Below are 22,976 nucleotides of genomic sequence, written 5' to 3'. Positions count from 1 at the left end.
CTGTCAGTAGTCTGCCTTTGAACTCTGCATCTCTTCCCCAAATCTCCAGCCTGCTGGTCTGCCCCATCCGATTTCTTTGGATTTTGGTTCCACAATTACATGAGCCAATTCCTTAAAATAAATCCCTATCTATACATATACACACACACACATATCCTGTTGGCTCTGTTTCTCTGGAGAATCCTAATACAGACTGATGCTTTAAAAAAATGTGATAAAAATGAACTTCTAGGAAAAGAATCATATGCTTAAATATTTCAGAAATGTCAAATTGTTATAAAAGTTTCTAAATGCTTGCTTCCATTTTCTATATTTAGCTTTAGCTTGTCTACGATTGGTAATAAAAGGTTTGTGGAACACACTTTGAGTAGCACTGATCTCATAAAAATGGAAATATATGCATATACCTATCTATATTTATATCTATGTACATACATTTATTTACTTTTAACTTGAAACTAATTTTAAATTGATAGAAAAGTTGCAAAACTAGTACAAAGTATTCCCATATATTGCCTTCCTCAAGTTCCCCAGTTTTAATATCTGTATAACTATAGTATAATTTTCAAAACTAAGAAACTTAGCATTAGTATAATACTATTAACTAAACTAAAATCCTGTATTAATCTGTTCTCACATTGCTATAAAGAACTACCTGAGACTAGGTATAAAGAAAAGAGGTTTAATTGACTCACAGTTCTGCAGGCTGTGTAGGAAGCATGGCTGGGGAGGCCTCAGGAAACTTACAACATGTCAGAAGGTGAAGGGGAAGCAGGCACATCTTACATGGCTGGAGAAGGGGGGAAGAAAGAGTGAAGGGGGAGGTGCTACACACTTTTAAACAACCAGATCTTGTGAGAACTCTCTCACTATTATGAGAATGGCAAGGGGGAAGTCTGCCCCGATGATCTAATCACCCTCCCACAAGGCCCCTCCTCCAACATCAGGAATTACAATTTGACGTGAGATTTGGGTGAGGACTCAAATCCAAACAATATCATTCCACCCCTGTCAATCCCAAATCTCATGTCTTTCTCACATTTCAAAACACAATCATCCCTTCTCAATAGTCCCCCCTAAATCTTAACTCATTTCAGCATTAATTCAAAAGTCCACAGCCCAAAGTCTCATCTGAGACAAGGCAAGTCCCTTTTGCCCATGAGCCTGTAAAATAAAACAAAAAAGTTAGTTACTTCCAAGATACAATGGGGGTATAGGCATTGGGTAAATACACCCATTCCAAAAGGAGAACTTAGCCAAAACAAAGGGGCTACAGGCCCCATGCAAGTCCAAAACCCAGCAGGGCAGTTATTAAAGCTCCAAAATGATCTCTTTTGACTCCATGTCTCATATCCAGGCCACATTGATGCAAGGGGTGAGCTTCCAAGGACTTGGGCAGCTCTGCCTCTGAGGCTCTGCAGGATACAGCCCCTTTGTCTGCTTTCATGGGCTGGCATTGAGTGCCTGTGGGTTTTCCAGGCACATGGTGCAAGCTGTTGGTAGATCTACCATTCTGGGATCTGGAGGACAGTGACCCTCTTTTCACAGTTCCAATAGGCAGTGCCCCAGTGGGGGCTCTGTGTTGGGGCTCCAACCCTACATTTCCCCCCTGAACTGCTCTAGTAGAGATTCTTCATGAGGGCTCTGCCCCTGTAACAGACTTCTGCCTGGACATCCAGGTGTTTCCATGCATCCTTTGAAATCTAGGCAGAGGCTTCCGAGCCTCAACTCTCACCCTCTCTGTACCCACAGGCTTAATACCACATGAAAGCTGCCTGGCTTATGGCTTGTACCCTCTGGAGCAGTGGCCTGAGACATATCTGGGGCCCTTTTAGCCATGGCTGGAGCTAGAGTGGCTGGGGCACATGGAGCAGTGTCCCGAGATTGCTCAGGGTTTGAGCAACTTTGCTCAACCAAGGTTACTCAAACTTTTCTGGGCCAGGCCCAGAAAACCATTCTTCTCTCCTAGACCTCTGGACCTGTTATGGAAGGGGCTGCCACAAGGGTCTCTGAAATGCCTTCTAGGCATTTTTCCCATTGTTTTGGCTGTTAACATTCGGCTCCTTTTTACTTATGCAAGTTTCTGCAGCTGGCTTGAATTCCTACCCAGAAAAATGGGTTTTTCTTTTCTACCACACGGCTGGGCTGCAAATTTTCCAAACTTTTATGCTCTGCTTCCCTTTTAAATATAAATTCCACCAACCTCTTTGCTCATGTGTAACAAAAGTGACCTTTGCTCCAGTTCCCAATAAGTTCCTCATCTGCATCTGAAACCACCTCAGCCTGGACTTTATTGTTCATATCGCTATCAGCGTTTCGGTCACAACAATTCAACAAGTCTCTAGGAAGTTCCAAACTTTCCCTCATCTTCCAGTCTTCATCTGAGCCCTCCAAACTGTTTCAACCTCTGCCCATTACCCAGTTCCAAAGTCACTTCCACATTTTCAGGTATCTTTATAACAATATCCCACTCTTTTTCTGTATTAGTCCATTCTTGCATTGCTATAAAGAACTACCTGAGACTGGGTAAAGAAGCTTAATTGACTCACAGTTCTGCAGGCTGTACAGGAAGCATGGCTGTGGAGGCCTTGAGAAACTTTTCATCATGGCAAAAGGTGAAGGGGAAGCAGGCACATCTTACATGGCTGGAGAAGGGGGAAGACAGAGCAAAGTGGGGGTGCTACGTACTTTTAAACAATCAGATCTTATGAGCACTCATTCACTATCATGAGAACAGCAAGGGGGACGTCTGCCTCCATTGATCCAGTTACCTCCCACCAAGCCCCTCCTCCAACATTGGGGATTATAATCCAATGTGAGATTTGGGTGAGGACACGAATCCAAATCATATCAGACCCTGTTCAGATTTCACCAGATATATCTTAAATAGTGAAGTCACAGCTCTAGGATGTGCGAATTTGGTAGGCACTGGGCTAGAAAATTGTTGCAGAATGAGTTGAACCACTGCTTTGTTGTATTTGTAGATCAGCTAGCTGAGAACTAGAAATGTTTGTCAGTAATTGTGAACTGTTCTGTAGAAGAAAATATAAATCATCAACCTCAATTAAAAACATCTCACACATATTGACTGAGCCAATACCACAGCTACTAAGCATGCCTGTTATTACTGCCAGAAATAACAAATTATTTTGTATCGGGACACATCACTCCCTTAATGACAGACTGTATAGAAAAGTGATGCTTGGACATGTATCTGAAATGTCATGCATTTTTGGCCAAGCCACTCTTTCTCATCTCTTCTATGCAGTTTGAGCTTCCACAGGTTGAACCCAGCTCTGGCTTTTTGGGCCCTTTCTGTAATGACTATGAAGAATTCTATCATGGTACCTGTAACACTTTGTTGCTATAACTGGTGTGGGTGCCTGCTAAACTATGAGATACTCATGGGCCTGGCTCTGTCTTATTTGCCCTGGTATCTCAGTGCCTGGCATAGTGCCTTAGGCATAGCAGGCAGGAGCACATGCTCAGTGAAGAAATGAATGAATAAATTTAACATATGATAAGTTCATATTATTTTTTTTCCTACTTGATCTCTTTGGGAAAATAGTCCATAACTTAAAATTATTCCAGTGAATAAGACAATGTTGGGTGTTTATTAAAGAGGAAAAGCTTTCAAGGGCTTTGTGTTTGAGAAACAGGCTTTGAATGCCAGGTGTGACTTAACAGCTGAATGAAGACTATCACTTTTACAAATAGCATACATGTATGGGTGCTGACTCACTTTATTCAGTAGACACGATGTACTCCTTAGGTAATTTGATCCATCTCAGTAAAATCTGCTTTCTACCCAGACTGAAGGGTTATGGTTAGTTATCATTATTATTCAGCATTGCTACAGTTTGTGTTTTCAAAGTACTGTGTTCCCCATTTTTAATGAGCTAGGCAGATGATAGGTAATGAAAGGGGTTTTAGCTAGTCTCACATGTAGCTGGTGTTCAATCAATTTTTGATGACTGCTTAATCACTGAGGTTAATTGGGGACGGGCTGGTGTAAACTCATGGGAAGAAAGGCTCTCCAACTTTTCCATGGACGGAGGAGGTATGGGAGTGGCGAGAGGAGAAGCTGGGAAAGACTAGGAAGGTGGGAGAGGGAAGGAAGTAGGAATTCCTTCTGATAGGAGTGGAGCAGGCTTCTGAGTCTCTGACCCACTTCAGCAAACCTCAGGGCCCTCTGGGGCACATCATGTTCATTTGCCCTGTGAAGGAGTAGATTATTTGGGGTTGGAGCTACTAATTCTTAAGAACAAGTTGTTTAGGAACTACTTTTATAAGTTTTGTGGTCAATTTTTAGCGTTCTACTAATGCTTTTCATATCACTGATTCTAAAGCTGAAAAAAAAAAAAAAACCATGCCAAAACAAATTTATAGGAATTCAGGACATCAAAGCTGAATAATGATTTATTCTCATAGGAGGTATTGCAATTAGGGACAAGGAAACTGTTGATCCTAAGGGTCCCTAGTGGCAGGACAGAGTGAATATACAGTTGAGACATGGAGAGAGGGGTAATTTAACTTCTCTTCCTTGGAAAATCCATCTCCTCCTTGAAGCCCCACTCAGTGGCTTGCTCTGGCCCTGTCAACTGAGAGATAAGAAATGTTTTGAGTGTGGGGACTGGGAGTGAGTGTTGTTGGTTTTAAAAAGAATAATGTATTAGGTTTGTGTTAAGTGCTCCGTAAACCCTTCCTACCCCCTTTAAAAAATGGTCAGATGATATTTGTATATTTTGGTATTATTGGGCAATGACCACAAATATTTGTCTGGAACACAACTTGGAGAGAAGAAAAGTTGCAAAGAATAAAAATATAAGCCCATGCCAGCCGTTGGATTGGCTGGGGAGGTGTGGAAAAGCTCAGGGAAATGTCCTGCCATACACTCTAATTCCTACGTCATCACGGGCCTGGCAGGCCCAGCTAGCCTGGGGCCATACATGAAGGCCAGTGGAGGTAAATTCAGCAGCCTGGAGCTCCCAGCAAAGCAGCAAAGCCGATTTGTCTCATCCTGGGTAGAAGCTTAAATCCAGTTGCCATAGAGTATTTTGAGAATTAAATGAGCTAATGTCTGCAAAAGCAACATACACAGAGCCTGGCACCCAGAGGATGCTCAAACAAAGTAGATTTTCTTCCTTGCTGTGACTTCACAAGGGATTGTTGGTGTCTCAGGACACTGTGTCTCAGTTAATGGCTTTATGCCACGTGGGCATTCTACCTTTTTGAAAACACTGGAAACTTGGACCGAAACCAACTCCAAATTCTTCCATTCTGGTTGAGATGAGCCCCAGCTAGAGATGCAGCTCAGTTTCCTCATTTGATAAATAGAATGGTGTCGGGAAGTTATTTTGTGTCCTTGAATAAGGAAACGTGGTTCATGCCATTTCCTCAGAGTGGCTGGTCTGGATTTCAACTCAGAAGAGGTCTATGGGAACTCACATGGGGCTGCTGCAATTTCTATTTTGAGCAGAGACCTTATCTCTGAGATATCCAAGCTAGGATTTCTTTAGTGACGCCTTACCAACTTCTCACAAATACTTCACTCAGAACCCTAAACCTGGGGAGCACCACAGAGCCTTTGACCCCAACTGCTTCACTCTCCATCAGTATTTGCGTAATGTCAACAGAGTTCTCACCATTTGTGACCACCTTGTGACCAGGCAATTCTACCTGCCTCATGTCCCTGGCCAAAAGGCTAGTCCCCTCTGTCATCTATTCTTTTTCAGTTCCTTGCCCATCTACTGCACCCTCACTCTCTCTATGTTTTCATATTTAATCTCTCCTTCTCAACTGGATTCTGTTTGCCAGATTTAAAGTATACACAAGGCTCCCACTGGGTGGTGGGGTGGGGGAGTGGAGATAACTCTATCCCAACCCTACCTTCCCCTCAAGCTTTCGTATTCTCTTCTCCCCTTTACAGAGACTTCTAGAGAGAACATCTATACTTGTTGACTCTTTTTACTTCCTGCTTACTCCTTAGATCACTGCCAGGCCGGCTCCTACCTCATCAGCTCGACAAACAGCTTGTGCCAGGGTCACTCACCTTCCTTCACATCTCAGCAGTGATCAACACTGTTCATTGTCCCTCCTCCTCAAAACACTGTCTTTTTTTGTCTTCAGTGACTCAAGGCTCTTTTGGTTACCTTCATCTTCTCTGACTGCTCATTTTCTATCTCTTTTGCAGTCTTATCCTATGCTCCCCAGGTCAATACATATTAAAATACTCAAGGCCCAGTCCTAGAAAGTCTTGTCTTATTTTGTTTCTTTGTTTTGATATGGAGTCTGGCTCTGTCACCCAGGCTGGAGTGCAGGCTCACTGCAATCTCCGCCTCCTGGGTTCAAGCGATTCTCCTCCCTCAGCCTCCTGAGTAGCTGGGATTACAGGTGCATGCCATCACGCCTGGCTGACTTTTATATTTTTAGTAGAGATGGGGTTTCACCATGTTGGCTAGGCTGTTCTCAAACTCCTGATCTCAAGTGATCTGCCCACCTCAGCCTCCCAAAGTGCTGGGATTATAGGCGTGAGCCACTGCACTTGGCCGTTTTCTCTTCTTATTCTATACTTCATTCATGGCAAAAATGTTTCTCTAGCCCAGGTCTCTTCTTTGAGCTTTAGATCCGTGTATCCAATTTCCTACCTAATACTTTCATTTGGAAGTTTCATATGCATCTAAAACACAACATAGCCAAAACCAAACTCTCAATTCTTCCGAAATCTTTTGCTGTTCCCTATGTCACTGAAGGGCATCACCAGCATTGTTAAGCAGGCCAGAACTTGGAGTCACCATAACCTTTCCCTCTGCCTTACCCTTCACATTCAGTTATGCCTCCTAAACCTCTTTGAATCTGTACTTTTTTCCCTACTTCTACTCCCACTATCCTAGTCTAAGCTACCGTCACCTCTTCCTGGATAACCTTAAAAGCCTCTTTATTGGTTTATCTGCCACCATTTTGACCTCCACCTCCCACAATGTATGCTGAGTGAGTTCTTCATCTGATTTTCCTGTCTTCCCTGAGATGTTTAAAATGTTTGTATGCCCTCCCATGATTTTAGGATGTGACATTCCTTAACATGACCATAGGCCCTGTACCTAGCCAACTTTAGATCAAACCATGCTCTGCTTTGCTCTCTTTACTCCAACCACTGTGGCCTTCTTTCAGTTCTTTTTTTTTTTTTTTTTTGAGACGGAGTCTTGCTCTGTCACCCAGGCTGGAGTGCAGTGGCACGATCTCGGCTCACTGCAAGCTCCGCCTCCCAGGTTCATGCCATTCTCCTGCCTCAGCCTCCCCAGTAGCTGGGACTACAGGCGCCTGCCACCACGCCCGGCTAATTTTTTGTATTTTTAGTAGAGACAGGGTTTCACTGTGTTAGCCAGGATGGTCTCGATCTCCTGACCTCGTGATCCTCCCGCCTCGGCCTCCCAAAGTGCTAGGATTACAGGCGTGAGCCACCATGCCCGGCCTCTTTCAATTCTTTTTACCTGCCACGCTTCCTCTCACCAATTGCTCTTTGCCCAGAATGCACTTACTTCTGTAATTTTCACACTTTCTTCAAATCTCAGCTCAGTTATGGCTTCCTCAGGGCTGTCTTCCCTGACCTCTCTGACCAGGGCAACTCTCTACCATATGGCCCTGGGTACTTCTCCTTCAGGTGCTGATCACAACTGTTATTTTATGTTTCTTGGTGTCATTTTTTGGTTGAAATATATTTCCCACTGAATATAGATGCCATTAGGGCAGGAACTGTGCCTGGTTTCTGGGGCTTAGAACTAGCACAGTGCCTAGTCCATAGTAGGTGCTCAGTAAATGCATTTGTTGAATGAATGAACAAATAAACACATCAATAAATACAGACTTTTGTTTTCTGTCATTCCTTTGGCTCCTTCTTCTCCACCCTACCCTTTGTCCAGGCATCGGGACTTCAAATCATGGGTTTTTTTTTTTTTTCTTGAGACAGTCTTTCTCTATCGCCCAGGCTGGAGTGCAGTGGTGTGATCTCAGCTCACTGCAACCTCTGCCTCTCAGGTTCAAGCGATTCTCCTGCCTCAGCCTCCCGAGTAGCTGAGACTACAGGCGCCTGCCACCACGCCCAGCTAATTTTTCATATTTTTAGTAGAGACGGGGTTTCACCATGTTAGCCAGGGTGGTCTCGATCTCCTGACCTCGTGATCTGCCCGCCTCGGCCTCCCAAAGTGCTGGAATTACAGGGGTGAGCCACCGTGCCCAGCCAAATCATGGATTTGGTTTATACGTCCAGTGCCACCACTGGGTCTGCTTCCTATTCTGGGTAATGAAATGTATGACATGCTGAGTAGCTTTTGGACACTTCCTTTGTAATATATTTTGCTCTCCTGCAATAATTTTGTTATTATCAGGGTTCTATTCACGAGTACAGGCTTAGGTAATAAGACAGTACCACCTGAGGAAGGGTGCTCCTTGACTTAGAACAATAAGATAATGAAGTTGGAGGGAACTTTTGGTAATCATTTAGTCTAGTTTCTCAAGCAAGGCAGAGATTCTTTATGTACCACTTCTGACAGATAATTATAGTTAATGTTTATTGAGCATAGGCCAGTGATTGTCTTAAGGATATTGATACAGATGAATCCACTTAATCCTTAGCGACCACATGGACAAATACAGTTACTATCATGCCCTTTTTATAGCTGACAAAATAGTGGAATGCCCCATTTAAGGCCATGCCTCGTCTAAGTCAGTAGCATAGCCAAGGTGCAAGCCCAGGCAGTTTGGCAGAGCCAGAGATTTTCACTGCTATGCTATGCTATGCTATGCTATGCTATGCTATGCTATGCTATGCTATGCTATGCTATGCTATGCTATGCCACTTCTGTAGTTAGCCAACCTTTATGTAAACACTTCCAGGGATGGGAACCTACTCGATGGTGAGCTGAGTACTTAGGCTAAAATTGTCTCCTATAACTTCAAGCCATTTTCCCTAGTTTCAGCCTCTAGAACTATACAAAATAGCCTGCTCCATAGGACAGTTATTAAAATAGGACAGTTATTAAAATACTTTCAAATTCTGAGTAGTTTTTCTGTTCATAAAAATAACATATGTTCACTGTAGAAAATTTGGAAAATCCAGAAAAGTATACAGAAGATAAGAATCCTTGATAAACTGGGAGAAAATAAGTATTAACTGCCAAGAGTCTGTGAGCTTTTTGTAATAATTTTTAACATTCATATTTCATTAATGGCCCATATAAAATCTGTGGCCGACCAAAACACCTAGTTCTCTGTCAGATGACCTTCCATCAAGCCAGATTTTGTCTCTATATAAAATTCTCTCTCTCTTTCTTTTTTTTGAGACAGAGTCTTACAGGCTGAATGGTCTTCAAATCATGGATTTGGTTTATACATCCTGATACAAAGACAGAGTCTTACAGACAGAATCTTACAGTCTTACAGGCTGGAGTACAGTGGTGCAATCTTGGCTCACTGCAACCTTCATCCCCCAGGTTCAAGCAAGTCTCCTGCCTCCTGAGTAACTGGGACTACAGGCATGCACCACTATGCCTGGCTAATTTTTTTTTTTTTTTTTTTTTGAGACAGAGTCTCGCTCTGTTGCCCAGGCTGGAGTGCAGTGGCGCAATCTCGGCTCACTGCAAGCTCCGCCTCCCGGGTTCACGCCATTCTCCTGCCTCAGCCTCTCCGAGTAGCTGGGACTACAGGCGCCTGCCACCACGCCTGGCTAATTTTTTTTGTATTTTTAGTAGAGACAGGGTTTCACCGTAATTTTTGTATTTTTAGTAGAGATGGGGTTTTGCCATATTGGCCAGGCTGGTCTCGAACTCTACGCCTCAAGTGATCTGCCTTCCTCGGCCTCCCAAAGTGCTGGATTTACAGGTGTGCACCACTGTGACCAACCACAAAATTCTTAATGTAAAATTTTACACTTATCACTTTTAAACTATATTTGTTTGTTTGATTCTTCTGTCTTACTGAAAACTTTTCTAATCCAGATTCTGCTATCTAATGTTAGCCTTCCAGTTTCCAAGATACTGTGTGATCTTGATAACAGGGCTTTTCAAACCTTTCCCCCAGGCATTGCTAAAATGCTAAGCCCTGTGACACATATTAGGAACCTCCCTGTAGGTTCACATGGGTCTATTTATCAGCCATTAATTTGGCCGCTGAAGAAAATACAAATCTGTATAACTGCATTTTCACTGAGCACATATATTTTTTTTTTCACCTTGTCTATGATTGTTTCATGACTTAATGAAATATGTCACTAAAATTGGGTATGTTTCATCTATGGAATTTCTCAACTTTACTGGTATAGTAAGTAAGTCTTTTTAAAAATAGGATATCATTTTCTTAGTGAGCCTAGGCTGACTCTGAATAATCACTTCTTAATTTCTAAGTGTTCACAAATCATCATCTAAATATTAATACTTCATTCTAGAACTTTCCTGGAAATCATACCAATCTGTTACTTCAGACTCTTCACTGCAGTTGATATAGCTATGTGCAGACATACTGGCCCTGACTCACATTTAATGGGTCTGAAGAAATGATCCCATGGGTATATATTGTCTTATTCTTTCTCCTTCAAGAGATCAGCTTCCTGTCAACATACAGGAAACTGGAAAGCTGCAGTCTAATAATATAGCCACTGACAGGAAGATTGTTTAGATTGCCTTTCCAGATTTCTCAATTGAATAATGCTGGTGAAGGATGACTGCTTATTTTATTTATGACTTTGGATCAACTACAAGGATATCTGACTTTACATAGTAGATGTGCTGCTTCAATGTTGCATATAAATCACTTTTTTTGTAAGTCAAATTCCACCTAAAATGTACTACACTGGGAGTTTACTTTTAAGGCCATCTTGTGGTGAGACATTTTATAAAGTGAAGAATTCTTTAGTGATTTATCTGTTTGCTCAGATTTTAAAGATCAGGGTTGCTTACAGCAAGGTGAAATTATACTATTTCTTCATTTTTAGAAAAAGTAGCCTAGCATTATCTTTTGTGAATGTCACCCAGAGCAAACAGGCCTGGGAAGATCTTGGCCAGGCAGCTTGCAAATGAGTAAAAACCAGAGCCCCCACACTAAGCCACATTCTCACCTTGCAATTCTCAGATGCACTCCTGCCGATGAAAGACTGCTTCTTCTGATTTCCCTGATTGATATTTTTTCATTTTTCAGTGTCCTCAATCAATAACTGAAAAAGAATTCTATTTACTCATCTTCTCTGAGAGTCCTCCTGTCACTCAGCTGTCAGAGGCAGGGCTGGTGGCTCACTGGTGAGGCTTCAATTATACTTTATGTGTTCTTCCCTTCCTTGGATTGAAGCTGTGTGAAGGCCAGAACCTCAGCTTGTTCACCTCTGTATCTCCATTAAACTAGCCAGAGCCTTCTGTGAAATGGATTCTCACTACATATTCATAAACTCAATGCTGACTCCCAAACTCGAGCTGGAACCAACTGCAGGTGATATGAAGGGCTCACTCCATCTCCACCAAGGGGACTGCAACAGTGTGGAGTGTATGTGTCTTCGTCTGTTGGTGCTGCTATAACATAATACCATAGACTGGGTGGCTTATAAACAACAGAAACTTATCTCTCACGGTTCTGGAGGCTGGGAAGTCCAAGCCCTTCCTTGGTGCCAGCAGAGTCGGTGTCTGGTGAGGGTTCACCTTTGGTTCATATATGGCGCTTTTTCACCATGTCCTCACATGGTGGAAGGGGGATGGCAGTTCTCTCAGGCCTCATTTCTTCTTTTTTTTTGTTTTTTGAGACGGAGTCTCACTCTGTCACCAGGCTGGAGTGCAGTGGTGCCATCTCAGCTCACTGCAACCTCCGCCTCCTGGGTTCAAGCGATTCTTCTGCCTCAGCCTCCTGAGTTGCTGGGATTATAGGTGCCCACCACCACGCCCAACTCGTTTTTTTGTATTTTTAGTGGAGACGGGGTTTCACCATGTTGGCCAAGATGGTCTTGATCTCTTGACCTCGTGATCTGCCCACCTCAGCTTCCCAGAGTGTTGAGATTACAGGCGTGAGCCACCGCACCCAGCCTCAGGCCTCATTTCTAAGGAGACTACTCCCATTCATAAAGGCTCTGCCCTCATGATCTAATTATCGTGAAAAGTCCTCACCTCCAAATACTATCACATTGGTGATTACATCTTAACATATGAATTTTAGGGGGACACAAACATTCAGATCATAGCAGATTGGTTTTCTGGTTCCTAAGATTCCCCTCCCCCCAGAACTTCTGCAACATTCTTTGACTCTGAGGCTCACTGGCCCTTAACGAAGATTTCCTTCTTGAGCTATTTGTGTGTATGTGTGTGTGTGTTTGCTGTATATTTTATTTATATACATAAATAGCCTGCCTAAGTTTCATGTTTAATAAGTCTCCAGGTGAGGTACTGAACCTTAACTCTAACTTCAAATCCTTCACCCTAATCCTAACCCCTAACTCTAATCCTGACACTGATCCTAACCCTAGCTCTGAAATCCCAGAGTCTAGGAAAGTTTCCCTATTCATATTCAACTGTTAATAAATGTCTGTGGCCGGGCGCGGTGGCTCACGCTTGTAATCCCAGCACTTTGGGAGGCCGAGGCGGGCGGATCACGAGGTCAGGAGATCGAGACCACGGTGAAACCCCGTCTCTACTAAAAATACAAAAAATTAGCCGGGCGTGGTGGCGGGCGCCTGTAGTCCCAGCTACTCGGAGAGGCTGAGGCAGGAGAATGGCGTGAACCCGGGAGGCGGAGCTTGCAGTGAGCCAAGATTGCGCCATTGCACTCTAGCCTGGGCGACAGAGCGAGACTCCGTCTCCAAAAAAAAAATAAAAAAAAATAAAAAAAAATAAATGTCTGCTTTTCATTATGAATATTACCATGATCCTGGCATGATTAAGATAACCAGAAACTAAGGCAGACACATATTTTGTGTATGTTGTGTTGTTCAGTGAGAATTATACTGTTTAGAATGAGCAGCCTTTGGCAATGAAAGAGTCAGAATATTAAAATATTTTCAGTATAAATTTCAGTGTTTAGTACACAACCGAGTATTTTAAGGCAATGACAATCTATAAAGAGGAGTTCAACTAACCTTATCAATTAATTGTAGTCAATTGATCAACACTAATACCACACCATTTGCAAATAAAGTGTGTTTACTTTAAGGCTTGTTCTCTTCCTAAAGGTTTCCAGCCTCTCATGATCCTGATTTCATAGGATAATTTTATAGACAGCTTAAAAACCAAATAAACGAATCTTTAGTATAATCACAATCACTTAAAACTCCTTTCTGCATAATACCCCAGCTACATAATTTGATGGGCTTGGTGCAAAAGGAAAATGTGGTGCTGTCGTTATAAAGAATTCAAGATGGTGACAGCAGATATTAAACCAAGTGTGGCGCCCTTCTAACCATGGGATCTTCTGAGCACAGTTTGCACATCCATGACGTTGGCCCTGCTTAATTACAGGTGAGGGAGCCGAGGTCCAGGAAGGCACAACAAATTGCCGCCATCGCACAGCTGATGAGTCCTATAGACACAGCTGGAAACCTGGTTCCTGGACCTCCGGCCCATTGCTCTCTCCTGTCTCAGACTTTTCCCACCATCTGGAGTCACCATGGGGAGGCCGCGGGGGTACATCCCCAGTGCTGTGAACTGGACATTCTATCCTTAATACATTTCTTTAGCTGTTTCAACCCTCAGCCCGATTTCTTTCCTAAACCCACACCTGAGCTTGTTTGCATGCAGCTTCTTCTCATTGTCAGCCTGTTATCTTCCACTGGTTTTCTTGGAGACTCTGGGGAGAGGATTTGCAAGGTGCTGGTGGAAAGAAAGCTAATTAGGGACATTATGCAGATTGGATTCCTCTCCTTGGCTCTCAGTAGCAATATATTTTTTCACACTGAGTTTCTCCTCTCTTCCCAAATCCCAACATACACTGATCCCTAAGGGCAAGCCTAAATGTCTCTGGTAAAACAGCCTAGGGACAGGCTCCTGAATAGGTTGAATATTATTAAAGAAATTCCATTTTGAGAATTTCTCAAATAAAAAATTCATTACTTTAATCCCTGGGAAATCAGGTTCCCAGTCTCCTGCACCACCTTAATTCATCCCCATCTTGAATTAACCATGTCTGTTGTGTGCCAGAATTCCATGGACTTGAGAATTTGATAAAGAATTCTATTTCCTTCCTTCTCCCCAGAGGCTGGAGGAATTTAGATCCTTTTATTGTGCTAGAGTCCCCAAAGCAGCAGACACTGCATTAACTTCAGAATGTGGCAGAGACTGTCCCTTTGAGTAGAAAATGTTGCTGCTGTGAGCTTGCTGTCTAAGCTGGCCCAGCCTCACATCTAGCCTACAGGCTGGATTTTGAGCTTACTAATAAAATTCGAAGAAGCCCAGAGAAACCCTTGATTCAATGAAAATAAGAGTAGTGAGTTTTAAAACAAAAAAGGGAAAAATGGAAAGAAATTCACATAGTACCCCACAGCAAATGAAGAAACAATCTCAGAGAGATTTGAACAGAATCTTATAAAGTCATTTACAGTCCTTCTCCTTCCCCCCCAAACTTTTAGAATGGACTCAGAGCCCAAGCCCGAGCCCAAGTCATCGGCACAATATTGGTTTCACACTGTCAACGGGCAACATTCCTGAGAGTTGTTTCTTCTGACAGTGAGCACTCTGGGGACACACTCAGCAAATGAAAGCCACAGTAGAGGGTAGATGAAATAAAGGTATAAAGGCATAGACGGACTTCAATAATGATATAAAACAAGCTGCTTAGGACCAAATGCAAAATACAGATGCACTTGCTATGGCAAAGAGGAGCCAAATGAAAGGATCATGTCAGTTAACCAAGGAGGGCTTCCTGCAGGAGGCGTTGTTCTAAGCACAGTTTTGAAGGTGATCTGAGAGGAGGGACCTGCCTAGGGCAAAAGAAGGAGGGCAATCCCTCTGGGGTTATCTGTTCAACAAACTCTGCTTTTTCTCTTAATGATTCTATTTCATCCATCACATATATTTTTGCTATGGTCTAAATAATTCAGATCACTGTCTGCGTAGATGTGGTCTCTCAAGAATCCCTGTTTGGCTTTGCAGGTGATTATAGTTTCACTAAAAAGTGTCTCAATTTTTTAAACATAGAGTGTGAATGTATAATGTGCAGATTTAATTCTGGATAAAAATGCCAAGATGTGGACTACGCTGCCTCCTTCTAGTAATTACTCATTTCTGACAAAAAAGTAGGAGGCTTAATTTACCTCTAGGGCAATTTAAAAACACTATTGCCAGTTAATTCACTCCCAACCCCGTTCCCCAGACAGGTTTGTTTTTCCTTTCTTTGCTCAGTCCTTGTTTTAAAAGTTGTATGTCTTTTCTGATTCATGGCTGTGTAGGCATTGAGTTAAAGTTAGTCTGGGTAAAGTTAACACTTTCCTCTAAAGATAAATATGTTTTGTCTTTCTGGGAATATGATACTTAGAGAAGAGCTGTAGATTACATTCTATAAATGTGGACAAATTACATATGCATTCTAGGCATGTCTCTATCAGTACCTTCCCCACTGGTAAGCGAAAAACTTTCTGTATCTATTAAAGCAGGAATTTAGATCCCATTCATGGGATTATAAATCGTTAATCTTCATGGATCCGATGGACAAAATGGTGGGTGGGGGAACCTCCTGTTGCTTCATAGAACAGGATGGCTCCATATCATTTTACTAAGAGGGTTTAAAAGTTAGTTTCAAACAGCTGTCAGAATGATTCCCCCCTTTCTTAAGGCACTCATTAGAAAATAAAACCAGATATAATTAACAAACAAACAAACCTATCTGCCTGCTGTTCTGACTTGTTATAATAAGTGTTATTTCTACTTACAAACACTATCCTGTCAGCATCATGCTGTTTCTTTAATAAGACTTCTGCATTGGGGGGAAAAAAAGGTCTGCATTAAAATTAAGTCTTGACTTGTCTCTATTCTGTTCTTGCTCATCTGCATTCAGATCCAATTTGCTTCGAGATTGAAAGGAACTAAAGTGTCTAAACCATCTCCAAGAGAGAGAGGAGGGACCTTTCTGCTCTTAGAGTTGGATGAAGGATGGGGCTGCCCTGAGGCTTGGACAGACACCCTCATTTCCTTGCTATTGGGCCTAGATGGCCCCTGTAGCCAGCAGAGTAGGCAAAAACCCCTTCTGCTTCCTGGGGTTAGTTTTCCAGGTGAATGATGATGTTTTCATACGCTTGATAAGTTCCAGAGGCTCATGTGAGTGGACAGATCTAGAGAGGACTTTGGCTCCAGAGCTCGTCTGTGGTTTGGTAAGAATGGCAAACTGAATGACAATAATTGGGGAGTTGCTGAGGTGGCAAATACAGCAGCAAAGATAACGCTATGTGATCGAAATGTTAGGGGCTTATGGTTTTTCTTCTTTGGATTCTTAAAATTAGTTTTTTTAATTCTGGAAAACTTCGAACATATACAAAACAAGGCAAAATAAAAATAACGGACTCTCCCCGGATGCAGTGCCTCACACCTGTAATCCCAGCACTTTGGGAGGCTGAGGCAGGTGGATCACCTGAGGTCAGGAGTTCAAGACCAGCCTGGCCAACATGATGAAACCCCATCTCTACTAAAAATACAAATATTAGCCTGGCATGGTGGTGCATGCCTGTAATCCCAGCTTACTCAGGAGGCTGAGGCATGAGAATCGCTTGAACCCGGGAGGCAAAGGTAGCAGTGAGCCAAGATCGCGCCACTGCACTCCAGCCTGGGCGATAGAGCGACACTCTGTCTCAAAAACAAAACAAAACAAAACTATCATGCCATCACTCATTTTCCGTAATTATTTTCTGGTATCTTGTTAACCTATAACCCTACTAATTTCTCCCCCCTGTATTATTTTTGAAGCAAATTCAAGACATCATATCATTTAATCTATATTTGTTTGTTTTTCTAAAAATTAAAGACTTCTTTTTAAAAATATAACCACAATATCACAAATACGCTTAACAGTAGTTAATAATTAATTTCTTAATATAATCAAATATACTGTATTTAAATTTTCAGTTGTCTCATAAACAAATTTTTAAAATAGTTTGATCATGATTCAAGTAAAGTCCTATAATATGACTGGTTGATATGTTTATTAAGTCTCTCTTTGCCCCTTTTCAAAATAAACTGTTTATTGTGGAATAATTGTAGATTTACAGAAAAGTTGCAGACATAGTACAGAGAGTTCCTGTGTACTTTTCAGCCAGTCTCCCTTATATTAGCATCTTACATAATTACTGCATACTTCTCAAAACTGAGGTAATAATTGGTATATTACTACTAACTAACCTGTAGGCTTTATTCAGATTTCACTAGTTTTTCCCTTGATGCCACTTTTTTTTCTGTTCCAGGGCCCAATTCAGGAGACCACAATACACTTATTAATAGTCATTATGATTCCTTAGACTCTTCTGATTTGTGCGTTAGTCAGTCTTGTTTTTCATGACCTTGACAATTTTGAAGAGTTCTGGTCAGGTATTTTGTAGAAAGTCTCTCAATTTGGATTTGTCTGATGTTCTCTTATGATTAGACTAAGGTTATGGGTTTTGGGGAAGAATACCACTGATTCTTTGCATAGAATAAAGTTTCCTTCTCATGGCCTTATATCTGGGGGTACAGAGTACATATCAACATGATTTAAGTCTCTTTAATCCACCTCTTTATCTCTGTCTCTTTCTCTTTCTTTTTTCCTACTGCAAGTTACTTTCTGAGTCACTCGGGGTTTTTTGGTTGATAAAAGAAAAACTTGGCTGGGCACAGGGGCTCTTGCCTGTAATCCTAGCACATTGGGAGGCCAAGGCAGGTGGATCCCTTAAACCAGGAGTTTGAGACCAGCCTGGGCAACAGGGCAAAACCCCATCTCTACTACAAATACAAAAATTAGCTGTGTGTGGTGGCACATGCCAGTAATCCCAGCTACTCGGGAGGCTGAGGCAGGAGAATTGTTTGAACCTGAGGGGCACAGGTTGCAGTGAGCTGAGATCGCGCCACTGCACTCCAGCCTGGGCGACAGTGAGACTTCGTCTCAAAAAAAAAAAAACCAAAAAAACAAAAAAACAAGAAAAACTTCCTTCAACCAAGTTAAATTTAAAGGAGTTTAATTGAGCAATGAACAATTCGTGAATCGGGCAGCCACATGGTAGAAGAAGATGTATGGACAGAAAAAGGAAAGTGATGTACAGAAAATGGAAGTGATGTATGGAAACAGCTGGATTGGTTACAGCTCGGCATTTGCCTTATTTGTACATGGTTGAACAGTTAGCTACATTGGATTGGCCAAAACTTGGTGATTGGCACAAGTGTAGGCTGTGGTCTGGTTACACCTCCACTTCTTACAGTTCACAATGTACAGAAAAACCTTTAGGCTGAACTTAAAATATGTAAGCAGAGAGCTTTAGGCTGAACTTGATTTAACATGGTTTTATTTTGTTTTTAACAAATAGAGGCCATGATGACTGTTTAGGCTGAGTAATGGAGGCCTCTGCTCCAAGGGCAGGCTGCTTTTCAAATAGTTGCCATCTCAGTAATTTTTATCCATTTGCATCTCACAACATCACAAGACAGGTTTACATAAAAGTCCAGGTTACCCTGCAAGCTGCATGGTAACCTTTGATTTTAGGTTGATACTGGAGAGAAGGTCCGAGAAGAAGCCATCCTTAACAGGAAATACATTAAAAAAATTCTTTGAAACTGGTTCCTGTGTCATTGAAAGGCTTAGGCAAGAACACACACACATGGCTGGACGTGGTGGCCCACACCTGTAATCCCAGCACTTTGGGAGGCTGAGGTCGGCAGATCACCTGAGGTCAGGAGTTCGAGATCAGCCTGGCCAACATGGCGAAACCCTGTCTCTACTAAAAATACAAAAATTAGCCACACCTGGTGGTGGGCACCTGTAATCTCAGCTACGCGGGAGGCTGAGGCAGGAGAATCGCTGGAACCTGGGAGGTGGAGGCTGCAGTGAGCTGAGATTGTGCCATTGCATTCCAGTCTGGGCAACAGAGCAAGACTCTGTCTCAAAAAATAAAAAAAAATAAAAATAAAAAGGACACATATTCATATCCCCTGAAGAGGTATATATAATTGATATTACAAAGAGAATACACTGTCTTAGTCCATTTTTGTGTTAGCTGTGACTGGGTAATTTGTTTAAAAATAAAAAAGAGGTTTATTTGGCTCATGATTCTGGTGGCCAAAGAGTCCAAGGTGGGGCAGCTGCATCTGGTGAGGTTATCATGCTGCTTTGACTCATGGCAGACAATGAAAGGGGAGCAGGCATGTGTGAAGAGATCACATGGCAAGAGAGGAAGCAAGAGGGGAAAACTGGGGAAGCCAGACTCTTTTTTAACAGCCTGTCCTGGAGGAAACTAATCCATTCACACAAGAATGAGAACTCATTCACCCCTGAGGAAGGGCAGTAATCTATTCATAAAGGATCCACCCCCATGACTCACGACTCCCTCTAGGTTCCACCTCCCAATATTGCACATTGGGGATCAAACTTCACCATGAGTTTCAGCAGGGACAAAGCACATCCAAACCATAACATACACCAAGACTTCAGGGAATTCTTATAAATGGACACTGAGGATGTTTAAAATCTTTTGACATTGGCTCTGACTAACCAGAGTCCTCAAGTTTTCACATGGCAGGATAATAGCACAAGCAAAGAAAGAAAAAAAAAACAATTGTCTCCTTCATGACCACAGTGCTTTACTTTTTCCCGTGTGTCTTTGCCTGTATTACCTAATGTCATTGTTGAAGTACTTGGCTTAGTAGGAAGTATCACCTTTGCTCTGATAAGGAAACTGAGAAGGCTGAGAGAGGTCCTATAGCTTTGTCACATGGCCATTTATGGCTGGAAATGGGGTTAGGATACAGGTGTCCTTCCTTTGCATACTGTTGTCAGGTAAGATTCAGGCAGATGCCATCCAGGATCAACCTTTAAAGGCTTTTTGACATCAAAATATCAAACATCTCAGGATGAATGATTAAAATTAGAATTTAATGGTATAGCCCCAAGCTTCTCATAGTGAACAGCTCAAATGTTGATTTGGAAGACTTGTGCTCTAAATCTGGCTTAGTGTTGCTATACCAATAGATACCTTCAATAGCAATCCTCTTTTACTTTGACTACTGGGGTTCAGGCAGCAGCTGTGATCCTCTCAGCACATGGTCTTGGTCAGGAGGACCAATAACTGGCCATGTCTTATTACAGTTGGTTCCTGGAGGTGCTCCTTGGCTTCCAGCCTCCCCAGTGCAGGGTCACACTTGGAGCCCACATAGCCCAGCATTCTGGAGCAGAATGGTACTTCTGAATCCAGCCCTTGGTAGCTCTCATCATAAATGTGGAAGCACATTTGTAATTGCAAAACATGCAAGGCAAGCGGATGGAGAGAGAAAGAAGAGTGATTCACCAAGGCTCTCCTGCAAGATAATCCAGCATTTAAACATAGCTTGACATCTCAGATACAATGTCTACCTCTGGCAATGAAGATGCTGACACCAGAGTGCTACTGTGATGGGATCCTCTTATTAATAGAGCCATGATTGTAATATGGGTGAAAAGCTCAGGCTAATGAGGGTGACTTTGAATATACCTTTAGTTTTACAAGGAGGATCTATTGCTCTTTCCCCTTGCTTGGTCCATGGGCAGGCAGTGGAGTTTAATGATGCTTTACACACAGTGTGCCTCCATCGTGGTAAGGCATTTCAAGGAAACTCTAGTTGGGCTTTTGCATTTCTGGACCATTAATATTTTTAATGGTGACAATAAAAGCTGGAAGAACTCAAATCTCAGCAAGGATTTTCAAGAGGCAGTATGATAATGAGGCAAGCTGAGCCCTGGGTGGTAGGGCCTCCAGGCTCTTGCTCTGCCCCTGGCTGGCTCTATATCCTTGATCTTGCCACTTAACCCTGCTTTCTGAGTTCCAGAGGAATGTGCAGGTGAAACTCTCCTTGCCCTGCTTTGTAGGTAAGCTTTGAGAAACAACAGGTTGGGAGTGTAGAAGGTGGGGGGAGTTTGAAAGAAAGAGAAAAGGGGAAAACAGATTACATTTTGAACACAGAAATTACTTAATAATAAGCAGTAACAGAATGCCTACACAGTGGAGTTTTGTAGTCAGAGTGAAGATTTATTTGGCATTTAAAATTTGTTTTTTCAGTGAGCACAGGCTATTTGAGGGAGTTGAGAGAAAGGAGAAAAGGGAAAGAAATTTAAAGTGTCAAGGATAATCTATGTAGAGGTTTCTACCAAAAATTCTACTGATTTACAACTCTTCCTACTTACAGGAAACAGATCTTTCTATTAGGATTATTCACACCATGTCTGTCTGTTTTCTACACTGTTGCATAGCACGAGATTTCTTCACCCACCCCATTTCCCCAACAATTGTCTAAAGCTCAAAAAGCAAAGCCATTTGGATTGTTGGCCCTCTGAGGCCTTAGAACAATGAATGACCTAATTTTTTCCACAAGTCCTGTTGCTAAGCCTCTGTGTCTCACCTTTTTAGCTGGCTTATCTTGGGGACCTTACGAAACTGTGTGCCTAAGAATAACCTAGTGTTTTAAAAACAAATAGACCAAGCCCTGTGTGAGCCTCTCATGAAGGGCGTTACTAATTCTCTCTTGGAAGCTTGAGCTTGGATTGGTCATCGGTATTTTAGGGTTATCTGCTGAGTTTAGTTTTCCCCCTACCCTGTTTTGTCAGGATCTTGCCTTCCCTGACCTTCCTCATAGTTCCAGATGACACTTGGGTCATGGAAAATGTGGACACTCTGGTGAAGCCCTGAATCTGGCCAGAGAATGTGGCTCTGCATTCAGCCCAGGGTACTGAAGGTTCCTGGCTGGGTGAGGAGAATCATGAATCTCATGGGAGCCAGCAGGGTTAAAGTTGCTTCTGCCTCTCATAGACCAAACTCAGATCTTGCTGGGCTAAGGGGTTAATACATCTGAAGTGGCTTAACAACTACCCTCCTCAGTATTTCTTGTCCATTTGTTCTTGAGGATGCTACCTCTGACGAATCCTGACTCGACTTCCTGGGGGAGACAATGTGAGGATTGTAGATGCTTACTTGGTCACACTTCTGTCATCAGATAAAGGCCTGTGTCTGTTCCCATTCCTCACCTTAGTAGACATCTTTCGTCCTAGTCCTTTCCAGGGTTTATACCCATTGACAGGGCACTTTCCTTGGTGGTTCAACTTTCTAGAAGATTCGTTGGGGACATCTTGGTCCTGTTTTGAACAGGTCTTACAAATTCCGTCTTGGTTGTACACTTGCTAAGGACGTGGCTTGGAATGGAAAGAGCACTGGCTGGGGAGTCAGGAGATGAGATTCTAGTCTCAGCTCTGCCACTCACTTTATGACCTAGGAAATGCTCTTTCAGGTCCAAGGGTATTATTTTTCTTCCTTGTAAATTGAGAGGTTAGTCCACTACTAAGAGGATCTCTAAAGGCTTATGCAAAAAGAAGCAGAACATTGATCTGGTGAAAAAGGTGAACAACTTGTAGTGTTCTGCAAGTATGCTGTATGTTTATGTGTATAAATGCCAATAGGTCTGAGAAAAAGAAGATACTGATAAAAGAAACTACGTAACTATTCTCACCTCTATGATTGCATAGAAATCAGTTATTTGTAATGGGGTTTTGCCTACTCAGTATAAACAAGGAAGGAAAAGTCTTCCTGTATTGGCCTACTGGGTCTAGGCTTCTGAAGACCACCAGTGGCAATTTTATCACCTGTAAGTGTTATCAAGATAGCATGTGAGGGCTGCAATCATGGGGATTTGTAAGCTGCTGGCTATTTTTTTTTTTTTAAACAATAGTGATGGTTTAGCAAAATCCGTTCTTTCTGAAAGTTAGCTATACAAGGCTGTTATTTATTTGTAAGTGTAAGATAGGAAAAGAGATGGAAACAGTGC

General features: G+C 42.3%; 1 long non-coding RNA gene across 2 annotated transcripts in view; it reads left to right on the top strand.

Annotated features, from left to right (window-relative positions):
• Positions 1 to 22,976, top strand: part of LOC129462753 (uncharacterized) — a 150,154-nt gene that overhangs the window by 85,003 nt on the left and 42,175 nt on the right. The window lies entirely within an intron of this gene.

The sequence above is a fragment of the Symphalangus syndactylus genome, chromosome 14 (genome assembly GCF_028878055.3).
Source record: "Symphalangus syndactylus isolate Jambi chromosome 14, NHGRI_mSymSyn1-v2.1_pri, whole genome shotgun sequence".
NCBI lineage: Eukaryota > Metazoa > Chordata > Mammalia > Primates > Hylobatidae > Symphalangus > Symphalangus syndactylus.
The sequence above is the reverse complement of the archived record's forward strand: the minus strand, read 5'-3'. Positions and strand labels throughout refer to the sequence as shown.